Genomic DNA, 12,915 nt, shown 5'->3' on the forward strand with positions numbered 1-12,915 from the left:
GAAGGGTTAATTTACCAATTTCTGGGGGATAATTGAAATTGACGCTTTTATATAGTTATAACGGTGCACTGCAGTATATTTTCAAACGTAAAGATGAATGCAGGCTAACATATATTTTTGCGATCTTGTATATATTACGTTTCACTTGACCCACCATCCCTGTTGTGATATCATAGTAAAAATTACTGATAACAGGGCCGAATGTAGTTAAGTGCTTGGTAATCCGATTTATTTTGCTGCACTGCGATCGTATATTGTTGGGCATGTTGGCAAATTGAAAGAAAACAAGGGGTCTCCACGTTTAGCTTCACACCTATAATGCAGTAACAATACCGTGGAAATATTTAGTTGTTAGTATTGAAAACTGTAGTGCGGTCCAGTCTAATCTATAAAATTAATTCTGAAATCATCAAAATGCCTTTTTTGATTACAAAATGAATAATAACCAGTCTTTGTCATGATGGCATTGAACTTTCTGCTTGAATTTTCTTCAACTTATTGCTGTGAAGAAGGATTTTCTGTATTAATATCTATCCAAACGAAATGTGTTTGCGATTGACAATTACATGTGATGCTGTCTATTATCTTACTCTTTGTATAGATAACACGGAAACAGCATTAGCCTTCCCTTTGATTTGATCTTTTTAACAGGCATTTCAGTGTACATCGTGACGTCATGTTTGTGCAGTGTTACAACTAATTGAGTGTAAGCACAAATTTGTTATATTTTGAACAGGGGTAATTGCATCCCGTCATTTTCTTGTTGGCGGTAACGATATGAAAAAGATTAGGAACCACTGCTCTAATCCAAGCTCTACCTGCCGCAGATGGTCCGTGTAAATATGAGCATGCTTCATTACAACATTCGACGCTTCGACATGCGACAATTATGCATGCGACACTTGAGCATGTCGGTTAAATTACGGGTTAGCGTTGGATTCAGGCATACGTTAGGGCAGTGGTTCCCAACCTTTTTCCACACAAGAGGTGGCGAGATAGCGCAGTGGTATAATCCGCGGCTGCAACACCAATGGGTGCGGGTTCGAGTCCGACCGAGGTCGACTTCCGGATTCCGATACCTAAGTGCTGGAGGTTTACCTAGGCTCCTCCTCGTCACCTCATCCGTGTACGAGATGTCTTACAAAAGCCTAGAGGTGGGCCGTGCTATAAGTCGGCAGTTACGGAAAAGAAAAAGAATATCGGCCTGGTGTAAATGACCATAGTAGTCGACAAACACCATGAATACCCAAAAAAAAACAAACCTTTTTCCACCTACGTACCACTTCGAGGTTTTATGCAGTGCTCGCGTACCACCTACATAAGTTGCGCTCGCCATAGGCGGTCAAAAATGCTTTCACCATTTATGACGTCATTTTCACGTATTTTACCTATGTGGGGTGTAATAACTAGGACGATTTTCTACCTAAAAACGGAGGATTTTGACCTAAAAAAACTTCATTTTGACCAAATCTTGACCTCACGCATGCAAATTGGGTGTTTTCGAACATAATGTTAAAATTGTACTATTTATATTAATTTCTGGACTTTATTTTAGCGATATCTGGCCCTATGAAGAATTCCATAAGTTACACCACGTATTATGGTAGAGTCATTTAAATTTGTTGTAGTACAACGATAGATACTTTACTACATTCTCGGATATAAATTGTCTGTCCTTACTAAGTAACTAGGCAAGAATGGAGAAATAACGTTTAACAGCAGTAATTGTTGGCTGACAACACTGATTTGTGCGTACACTGCTGGTGACGCATTATGTTGCTTCATTCTGACAATGCTGCGTACATCACAATTTTTCATCATGCGCTGCTTGATATAAGAACCATGCAATAGCCAAGCAGTCTTGCTTCAGTTAGGATATTGCGGTACGTTGACCATAACACCATGTCAATTGTCAACCTTTTTGTTTCGTTTGGCCATTTAGGATTCACGATAAGAGCTTATTGAAGGTACAGAACTCCACGATTAGACTCACGATGAGCAGACAAATGGGCTGTCTACAACGGTAGGCCTATAAAGTAGGCTAAAAGCTGTAAAATATCAAATGATAAGTTCCCCGATAGCGCAAAATCTACGATACAAACGAAATGGAGGTATCAAAAATATTTTGACAATTTTTTGATCTAACGCTTCAAATTTAACAAAATGTTGACTCATTTTGACATGTCAAAAATATCGCCCTAGTAATAACAAATTCTATTATTCTAGGCAGTATCAGCCAGGGTTGATGGGATGCGTGGAATTGTTTTTTCACCACTTGTCAAGAAACTTTAAAAAATATCAAAATCGACCGACCTGAACTAATAATAACTCCATTCGGTCGAAAGAAACAGAATCTACTCGCGTACCACCGGAGAGACCTTCGCGTACCACTAGTGGTACGCGTACCACAGGTTGGGAACCACTGCGTTAGGGTTATGGTTAATAATATTATGGTAATCTCAGCGCTACGTTTGCGGTTAGAGTTGTAGTGTTCGGGTTATCAAGTCACATGCTGAAGTGACGCATGCGGAAGTGTCCCATGCTCAACAGTCGTTTTTCACTGCTGTGTCGCATGCTTATGCTCATATGTCGGGCAACCCCAGCGGATATATACACTTTTCAAAATATAATTACAAACGTTCAAAATTTGTTGCTTGAACGTATCATCGACCCCTATCGGGTGGGTCCAAAGGCACACGACCTGGGTACATTTGAGACATACGCTCAAAAACTCAGATGTTCCAACTTTTATTGCTGTGTACCAGAGTTGGATCAATTACAATATTTTAATAGATTACAATTACAATTACAATTACTTCCTTGTATGTTTAAATTACATTACAATTACTCATTGCTAAAAATATCAAATTTAATTACAATTACTGTTAAATATGTAATTATTTACAATTATAATTACAATTACAATTACTTTTAAGCAGGTAATTGATTCTGTGAAGAGGTGTTCTATGACAACCGTAGCGACGTAATTAACAACAATCTCAAGCTATTCATGTTTCATTCCTGATATGTACCCTTTAATTAAAAAAACTCGAACGTATTCGAACTATTCCTAATCATGAGTACTGAAACTACAAGCACAGAAAAAGATTTCAAGCGACTGTTAAGAAACAAAGGTTTGAGCGACTAACAGCTAATAGGCTACAGGACAGTCAATGAAATGTAATCAAACGATTATAGGCTACTCAGAGCTGAGTCAGGATAATGAAATGTAATTGGTAAGGCGTCAGCGATAAGGATGATACCGATAAGGTGCGTAAAATTAAAATAAATGCAAAAGGAAAGAATCTCCTGATAATTAAGAATTGCAATATTTTAGTTCGCCTTTACATTTTCACTTGCTCGGAAACTGATTGTATTTGATGAACATAGGGTGCGAAAAGTTTCTGGTCCCAGGAAATTTGGCCAAGATTGGAGGTAAGATTGGGATAATATCTACAAATGCGTGATCAAGTTTGATAAAGCCTAGGTTGGAAACTTGAATTTGTTTTTGCTATTGTTGCAACAAGCCTCGGTACTGGATAGTGGTCAGAGATGTAAAAAAATGACCGTGGTGTAGGAAATGGTTCAGCACAGGTTTCAGAAGAGTTTATTTTCTGTTCATCTATTTTTGGAATATTATGATTTTGTTTAGCCCACAGGTTCTCTAACTTTTTTAGACACGCCCCCCCCCCCCTTTATGACAGTGAATATTTTCTGCCCCATTGTCGTCATAGCACACAATGAAACCAGAAAATTAGCAATCCTTACAGATAGTTTGATTGTATGGAAGGTTATGACTGTTGATGAGAGAATTATCCAATACGAAATTCAGACTATACAACGAGCAATAACCATAAAATGGAGGTGAATCGGGCCAAGAGCGGAAAATATCTCAGTTCACTGGATGATGATGGAGCAATGATGATGGAGCGTCGCGCCCCGTTCAGATGCTTTCACGCCACCCAAGGGTAGCCTATATTGAAATTCACAAAGTTTTCTGTTGCTACTGAAGTATGGGAAACAGTTTAGCGTGACTGAATTATCTAGTTATAACGCAGCACGCATGGAACACCGATGAAAATAGGCTAATTATTACATGTGGTGACTGTTTACCAAGGCCCTAAGGCCCCTCGTCGTCATCCTGGTTCGTACCGGATTTTCACTGGTGCGACGAATAAATGATTGATTAAATTATTATTTTATGTTGTGATTGTCAGGTTTTCATGAAAATGTAATTGAGATTGTAATTGAGCAAAATTTTGATCAAATTGCAATTACAATTACAATAACATGAAAAAATGTAATATATTACATTCAGCTCAGTTACAAATTACAATTGATCCAACTCTGCTGCGTATACTATAATCCAAGCTGCAGCAAATCAAAGAAGAATGTTTGGTCACCACTTTTGACATATAGCCTAGAATTAAATATTAATTCCAATGTTGGCAGAAAATAACTTTACGATTTTGGCTCGAACTTACACATTTGGGGGTAGGTAGGGGAGACCAGATTGTAACACTTTTACATTTTCCAACATTACGTGTTTTTCTCGTGGGAATTTCATTTCCAAAGTTTCATATAATGAAGCCAACAACTCTATACTTGATACAAAAACTAAAATGGAACTCAATCAACAATCAATCATGGAAATTTTGGCTCGCGAAAATCGCCGCTCAAATGTTACAATCGCCCCGTACCCAAGGGCACTTGTACCACCCGTGCTGGGCAATTATAACAGTGTTATTTACAACTAAAAAAACGCAAATAACAACGAAAGCGGGAGCACAAATTGTGTGATTGCATCAAACTAAAGAACGAGAAGTTTGAACGATTCCAGCAGGCTACGCCCCATCGCATTTTGGCATCTGAATACAGTATCACTATTCGTGCCTTGAGAATTCCAATACCTAAGTGTTGGAGGTTTATCTAGGCTCCTCCTCGCCACCTCATCCGCGTAAGCGGTGTCTTACTAAAAGCCTAGAAGTGGGCTGTGCAATAGCAGGGTATGGTATGGTATGGTATGGTATGGAATGGGAATTTTCCATACTCCATACCTGCCCAATCGTTCCATACCATACTTGACAATTTTCCATACCATAGCAACATTCTTCCATACCATATTCGATACTTTTTCCATACTTTCGCGACTTGCCCAACCTCTCAAGTGATACGTGGAAATGTTGCAGCGTTTTAATTCTAATTATTTTGGATGAAATCATCCATTTAAACAGCCCTGATGCACCAATGATATCCGCAGTTCCTTATCATCATATGTCGTCAGCGATGTATGTTGCCTAATCATCGAAGACGAAACGTATAATATATAGGCCTACACACGGGATTCACGGAAAAGACACACGGAAATCACAACAGAATCTCATGACATGTAAATTTACAGTGTGGTAATGGAATGCTAGCAGTAACATCATCTACAAAATTACATATACCAAAGATATTGTGAAATTAGAAGTTTGTTTCCCAACCCTTTTTTTCTTTATTCCCCACAACTTGAAATCTATATTCCCACCCTTTAAAATTGCCCCATCCAATAAAATTTAAAAAGACTTTGTTTTGTAAAAACTTGGTATTTGTGAAAGTTAGGACCCCCAGAATTGAACAGCACGCAATGAAAGAATGAGCAGTGAACTGATAACCGTAAAGGCAATGCTGCGCCTCCGTCGAATGTATGTATGTATAAGCCGGCAGAAAAATAGGAAGGGCTTGAAATATTTCCAAATGTAGCGAGGTAACATCAATTTACATGTGAAAATGCCCAGGGATACATGGGTCTATATATCCCTGTAAATGCCAAACAATGCATGGACCAGATGAACTTCCTGCTGTTAGATATAAGCCGCCATAAGCTACACTTTCGTACGCTAGATAACTCAAAAGAAATATGTCATTTAATCTGTAACGAGTCTGGGTATGCTATCAATTAGGAAGTCCGCGATCTCCCTAGGGCAGTGGTTCTCAACCTTTTTTTCTTCGCGGACCCCTTTTGAACCGTCACGGACCCCGCGGACCCCCTCAAGTTTTAGTTCAAATTTAGCTCAATTCTCTTGCCACCGGCATCTGTCATTTGCATATATCAACTATAGGCTTGTGATAAACAGCGACATAATGACCGTTCCTGACAATAAAATCATACTATATGTAGAAATTCGCTGGAATTTTATTATTCCGAAGTGTATTCTGCAGCTGCATTTCTCAAATAATGTGATAGTGTCACGCATTTCGATGTGATATGAACAAGTGCCGAAAATCCATTTCCAAAATGGTAAAGGTGGAGGCGAATGTAACATTGCCACCTGACTCTTCCGACGACACCTTCGTGTGTCATCGAAACATATTATTTGACACCCAAATTGAGAAATAGAGTTCAATGAAGTTATCACATCCATACTAGTCGTTTCTGTCTGCAGCTCATCTTCAAGATATTCTGGAATATATAGTGGTTATATGTGTAAGACCTGAGTTAATCACAGACGATTCAGAAACTGTTGGAGAGACTTTATCAAGTGTCCTACCGCCGAAGCGGCTGGATACAAAAGAGCAAGCGAAACCACGACGTAATTATTATACAACTGATATAAGGGGCAGTATTATAGAGCAGGGCTGCCACATATGTAGGCTATATAACACAGGAAAAAATGGATTCCATGATGTGGATTTAGCCCCCTTTTAGGAAAAAATAATTTTCACCAAACCTAAACAAAACATCTCTAAACTACAATATGCTTGTATAAGTAGGCCTATGCTATTGGTAATAGTTAGTTGGCATGGTCGGATAATTCATATCCTATAGTGTCATTCTGTTGATGTGAGTCCTGAAGCCTTAGTAGTTTTGAAGCGAAACTGCCTCGTCATTTCCCTAATTTTAAAAAAGTTACAAATTGGTAATAAGTCATTTTGCAAATTTAGAGGTCTCGCGGACCCCCGGTTAAGAACCACTGGCGCGGATATTTCATTTCAGACGACCATTCTGTTTATGTAAGTCCTGAAGGTTTAGCAGCTACGAAGCCAATCTGCCTCATGAACTTCGTAGCTTAAAAAATTAGGTAATCAATCATGTTGCAAACTTAGAGGCTTCGCGGACCCCCTGAAAATGCTTCATGGACCCCCAGGGGTCCGCGGACCCCCGGTTGAGAACCACTGCCCTAGGGTTTAGTAAGTGACGAGATAGCATGGTTGTTCAACTATGTGGCCTATTATCTCGATATTGAATTCATGCTGCCCGCGGCTTCTACGAAATTTGAAAGTGACCCCCGACCCGTTTTGAGTTGGCGACCCCTGGCATAAGCGGTGTCTTACAGAAGCCTAGAAGTATGTCTTGCTACAAGTCGACGGTTACGGAATCCAAAATAAGAATTATCGACCTAGTGTAAATGACCGTTGTAGTCGACAAACACCATGATTACCACAAATGACATTAGGATTGAGTACATCGTAAATGCCAATAATGTAATAAGTCTTCTCGCTTCAACGAACTTACGCGTAAGCTCCACCCTCGCTCGCTGCGCATACATGTGTATCTTGACAAACAGTCACTAAAATTTGACCTATGTAAGCAAGTAGTGGGGAATCTCGGACGACTGGGGACTCGGGCCACACTATCACTATCATGTAAGACGGAAAACTGTCCGCGGGCCGAATAAAATCCCTTTACGGGCCATGTTGCCCGCCCCTTGTTTAGACACATTATTTTCAAAGGTATATAGCCCATTGCTAATAAATTGTTTTTAGTCTAGCAACCTTTCATAACTAATGACGTTGCTGGGAATTCAACAGCAGAGCAGTCATATTTTCTCTAGCTGCAACCGATGAAATAAGATGAGAGCAATTGAACATTTACTCCTGCTCAAACGACCTGCTGTTGACGAGCCCATTCACCCTTTTCATTACGGTCTCATTGAAGCAGTGGCATACTTATGGCGTTCCGCAAAGCAATTTCAGGATGTCCGCACACTCGATTGACACCTGCCTGTCAAGTCCATATAATGTTCATATGCCCGAGCCAGAGATGGTGGAAGTAGTTAACAAGGCTATACTGAAGAAGAAGTAGAAAGACAGAATTTTGCTCAGGTGCAAATGGTGTTTTAAAGCAGATACAAGTAGAAGTAGTTTGACTGTATTCTGATACTACTCAAACTGAGTAAGTATTTTTAGTAGTTGTAATACGCTGCCAATATGTATTAGGGTGGAGTGAAAAATGAAAATTTTTGAATTTCAAAAAAGTGTCTTGATATGTGGTGCCAAATAGCAAATAAATAAATTCTGTCATAATTTTGGGTTCGTACACCCTGTAGTGGTCGTGCACTTACACCGAACAAGCCGAGAATAGCCAATTTTGCCATATCTTCATAACCGCTTACACTAGAAAGCTGCTTTTGGGCTTAAAAGATGCAGAAGCCACATGTTTCTATCTCACTTCCATAGAACTTAACCCTTAAAAATGAACAGAAAAATACTTACAAGCAAATTACTGATTTTATAGGTAAAATTAAGCACTGCCGCAGTTGGTAGGATGTCAAAAGGGTTAAGTGATTGATCTTATGACTGAGCAACATACTCCATCAATTAAAACTACTTTTCAAAACTTGCTCAAACAAATGAAGCCCTCTCCAAGTATAAATAGGACTCGGGCATCAATAGTGACTTCTAAAACTGTACCTAAAACGGCGTTCATCAATAGTGCATACTCGCGATTTCGATCAGTCTAAAACAGTGACTGTAAAGAGATTTCTAACCAGCATGATGTTGTAGGGTTTGTATCACATGTTTCCAAAGCTCCTGGTTGAAAGCACAAAAATTGGAGATCCACCTTCAAAACACAAATGTCAATTCTATATTGGAAACAGAAAAAATTCGTAGTATCACAGGTTATCAGGCTGCGCAAACATTGCAATCATGTTTAGTATTAAAAGATTTTATCTGCTTTCAAGACTTCAGTTTTTGTCTGATGAGGCCATCTCTACTTTTAAATCCTGAAACATGGGCAGATGCTTGAGTCACATGTCTTTCCACTGCCTGGTTGTGGCCATGATAACTGAGCTATATTGGTGATGATCTTAGGTTTTCCAGCTCGAGATCTGACAAGGTCATGATTGCAGGCGGCTGTTCCATATGTTTGATGTTTAAGTTGACAATTTGGAAGATGTAGTCTCGATGTTCATAATTCGAATTTGGAAGAATCTGATGCTGATGCGAGTGGTGTCAATGTTGCTGTTTTTAGGTTTGGTTTCATTTATATATCCTTCAAAGTCGTCAATTGGAACCAGATCTGGAATATTTAGAGGCGTTCATGCAAGATTGTTGACTCTTACATGCCAAATTTATAAGGTACTATGGGGGAGTTATCATCGAGAAATCTGAACGGTCTTTCTTTATTCGGCATGGACGCTTATTTTGTGTCATGGTTTGAAATAAAATTGCACAATTCAATTGTTGATGGTGCAAAAAATTTCAACACTGTAGTTTCCTGTGTCAAACAGCCGCCTGATACATGGATTTGTTCTCTGGCACTATCTGTGCTAATGCTTATTTTGTACACCCAGAAAATATTTAGCTGGGAAGGCTTGGTGACGAGGAGAAAAGTGTCCGAAGACTTGCAGTTAACAAGATTACAGCTATGCTAGATCAACCACACCGTACCAAATTTCAATTTACGACTTTGAAGGAGGATATACAAATGAAACCAAACCTAAAACCGCAACATTGACACCAGAATCAGATTCTTCCTAATTCCAATTACGAACATCGAGGCTACATCGTACCACCAAATTGTCAACTTAAGCTTCAAGATATTGCACAGCCGCCTGAAATCAAGACCTTGTCAGATCTCGAGCCGGAAAACCCAAGTCATCACCATTACGGATGTCATCCTTGCCACAACCAGGCAGTGGACAGACCTGTGACAGTGGTGACTGGAGCATCTGCCCATGTTTCAGGATTCACACGTAGAGATGGCCTCATCAGACAAAAACTGAAGTCTCAAAAGCATATGAAATATTTCAATACTAAATATGATATTACAGTTTGGGCAGCCTGTACGAAATTTTTCTGTTTCCAATGCAGAATTGATGTTTGTGTTTTGAATGTGGATTTCCGAATTTAGTGTTTTCAATCAGGAGCCTTGTGATACATGTGATACAAACCTTACAACAGCATATTAGTAAGAAATCTCTTGACGGTCACTGATTTAAACTTATCACTATATCGCGAGGCCGCACTAGCGATGAATGCCGTTGTAAATACAGTTTTAGCACTCATTATTCGATGCCCGAGCCCTATTTATACTTGGAGGTGGCTTCATTTGTTTGAGCAAGTTTTGAAAAGTAGTTGTAATTGATGGGGTATGTTGCTCAGTGACAAGATCAATCACTACATGCTTTTGACATCCTATCCACTGCTTCAGTGCCTAATTTTACCTATAAAATCAGTTATTTGCTTGTAACTTTTTTTCTGTTCATTTTTAAGTGTTATGTTCTATGGCAGCGGTTCTCAACCGGGGGTCCGCGGACCCCTGGGGGTCCACGACGCATTTTCAGGGGGTCCGCGAAGCCTCAAAATAGTTGATAACCTAATTTGTATTTTTTTAATTAGGAAAATCACGAGGCAGTTTCGATTCATTACTAGTACAACTCCAGAGCTCACATCAACAGATCGGACATCTGAGATGAAATATCCTACTGTGCATACTCTTTATGACTGCTAAATTGCCAATAGCCTACTGATACAAACATTTTGGTGTTTAGAGATGTGTTGTTGGGGATTGTGGAACAAATTGGGATGAATATTTACATGGTGACTTCGAAATGTTCACGAAAATTCATTTCTCCTGTGATATACATAACCATTTCCCATAATAACTTCAAGACAAGCTGCTCAATAGAAATGATCAGGCTTGACGTTATATGTTCATTAAAAAAATTATTAGTCAATTTTGGTGGCATATTTGTTGCGATCATACCCAGATGTGTCGTCGGAAGCGTTACGCGTGATTATTGCATTCGCCACCATCTGTATTTGTGGAAATGGATTTTCGGCACTCGTTCATATCAATCGCAGGATCGGATTTTCAAGACACGACCACGTATTTCAAGTAATGTAGTTGCAGAATTCGCTTTGAAATAATAGCAGTCAACTCAATTTTTACATGAATAGTATGATCTTATTGTCAAGAAAAGTCATTTTGTTGCTTGTTATCACTAAGCCTATAGTTATCATATGCACGAGACAGACGACGATTGCACGATAATTGAGCTAAATTTGACCTAAAACTTCCTGGGGGTCCGCGGAATCCGTGACGACCCGAAAGGGGTCCACGAAGACAAAAAGGTTGAGAACCACTGTTCTATGGAACTGAGATAGAAACACGTGGCTTTTGCATCTTGTAAGCCCAAAAGCAGCTTTCTAGTGTAAGCGGTTATCAAGATATGACGATAACGAAGTCGTTTGACGAAGATATCCGGATAGGATGAGGTGGTGTCTGGTTAGGATGAAGGGGTGGTTACGGATAGGATAGGGGAGGAGAATATTCCACCTAAAATAGGTGTGGGAAGCCCACCACCCCCTTAGGGTGGGAACAAATACCTCCTCCTATGGGTGATTTTTGAAACACCTCTGTAAGGTGGCCACAGTTTTTACAGTGCTGAATACATTCAATATTCATATACATATGAACTCTTATTATAACGAATCGGGTGATTTCAATCTCGCCATTTTGCATGCGACTAAATAACAACGTATATGCGGAAGTTCGCGTGCCGCTTTCCAGTCGATTCCCACTAATTGGAGGCAGTGATGTGACATTACGAATCCCTGAATTGCAAATGAGCTAAATATTAGAGATAAATGAGGTTAATATAAGGTAAATATTTTTTACAAGTGAGTCTATACCAGACCAGAAACCCCTAAATTACCCACCGGTACGAAACCACTGCATTAGAATATATCTTATAATATATAAATTTACATCACTACAATAATTATGGTGCAGCGGATCAAATGTCTATTTTTCCCGCCAATCTGCGGGCCACTCATTAGATTCGTTAGCCAAGATCAGGAAGTCTCTTCTTTTATCATAGATAACCATATTTCATGGAGTGTAATGCGTGTTGGAGGCCGGCATATCGTAACGTCGCTCCAAGAAAAGCTATATATATGTTTGAATTACAATGACGGTCATGTCAAATAGATATTGCGTGATGATTATCCTACCGAAGCGCCGGAAATTATTTCCAAGCTCAAAAAATTGATAAAAAATATTCATGTAGCTTTTACATTCTCAGAATCTACGATTTTAAAACTCCGCTGGTAGTTTACTGAGTGGAAGCGCAAGTTGAAATGCAAGTTCTAACGCGACAGCGGTCGAATATCATTCGTTTTTACGATATTAAGATTTGATTTGATTTGAATATTCATTATAAATATTATCTTCCTTCATATGCACGTAGCGCTACTTTGTTGTCTTCAAATAAATGTCGCCCGGGGTGGGTGAGTGATAAATCGCAATTTGAGATATGAACATGAACATAGACAGTGAGCGATTTTCTGAGGTATGCAATCAATTTGACAAATCGTCAGTAGGATCATTGCCATGATTCTGGCAAAACTGCCAAAGTATGGAAAAGTGTGGAAGTATGGAAAGAACATTCCACACCATATACTTAGGAAATTTCCATACCATACCATACTTGCACTCTTCCATATTCCATACCGAAATTTCGTTCCATACCATACCATATTCCCATACCATACCATATTCCCATACCATACCATGCCCTGGCTATAAGTCGGTCGGTTACGCAAAAAATGAAGAATATCGGCCTGGTGTAAATGACCATAGCAATCGACAAACACCATGAATATCCACCAAAAACCTTCGTGCCTTCTTCATGAGCTCAAAGT

The 12,915-nt window shown here is 39.3% G+C and overlaps 2 protein-coding genes across 2 annotated transcripts in view; both read left to right on the forward strand.

The window, feature by feature from the left end:
* LOC145458237 (integrin alpha-11-like) overlaps window positions 1-12,915 on the forward strand; it is a 329,408-nt gene that overhangs the window by 82,587 nt on the left and 233,906 nt on the right. The window lies entirely within an intron of this gene.
* Window positions 1-12,915, forward strand: part of LOC145458249 (carbonic anhydrase 2-like) — a 44,900-nt gene that overhangs the window by 7,784 nt on the left and 24,201 nt on the right. The window lies entirely within an intron of this gene.

The sequence above is a fragment of the Botryllus schlosseri genome, chromosome 16 (genome assembly GCF_051294905.1).
Source record: "Botryllus schlosseri isolate E-star chromosome 16, Bs_hap1, whole genome shotgun sequence".
Classification (NCBI taxonomy): domain Eukaryota; kingdom Metazoa; phylum Chordata; class Ascidiacea; order Stolidobranchia; family Styelidae; genus Botryllus; species Botryllus schlosseri.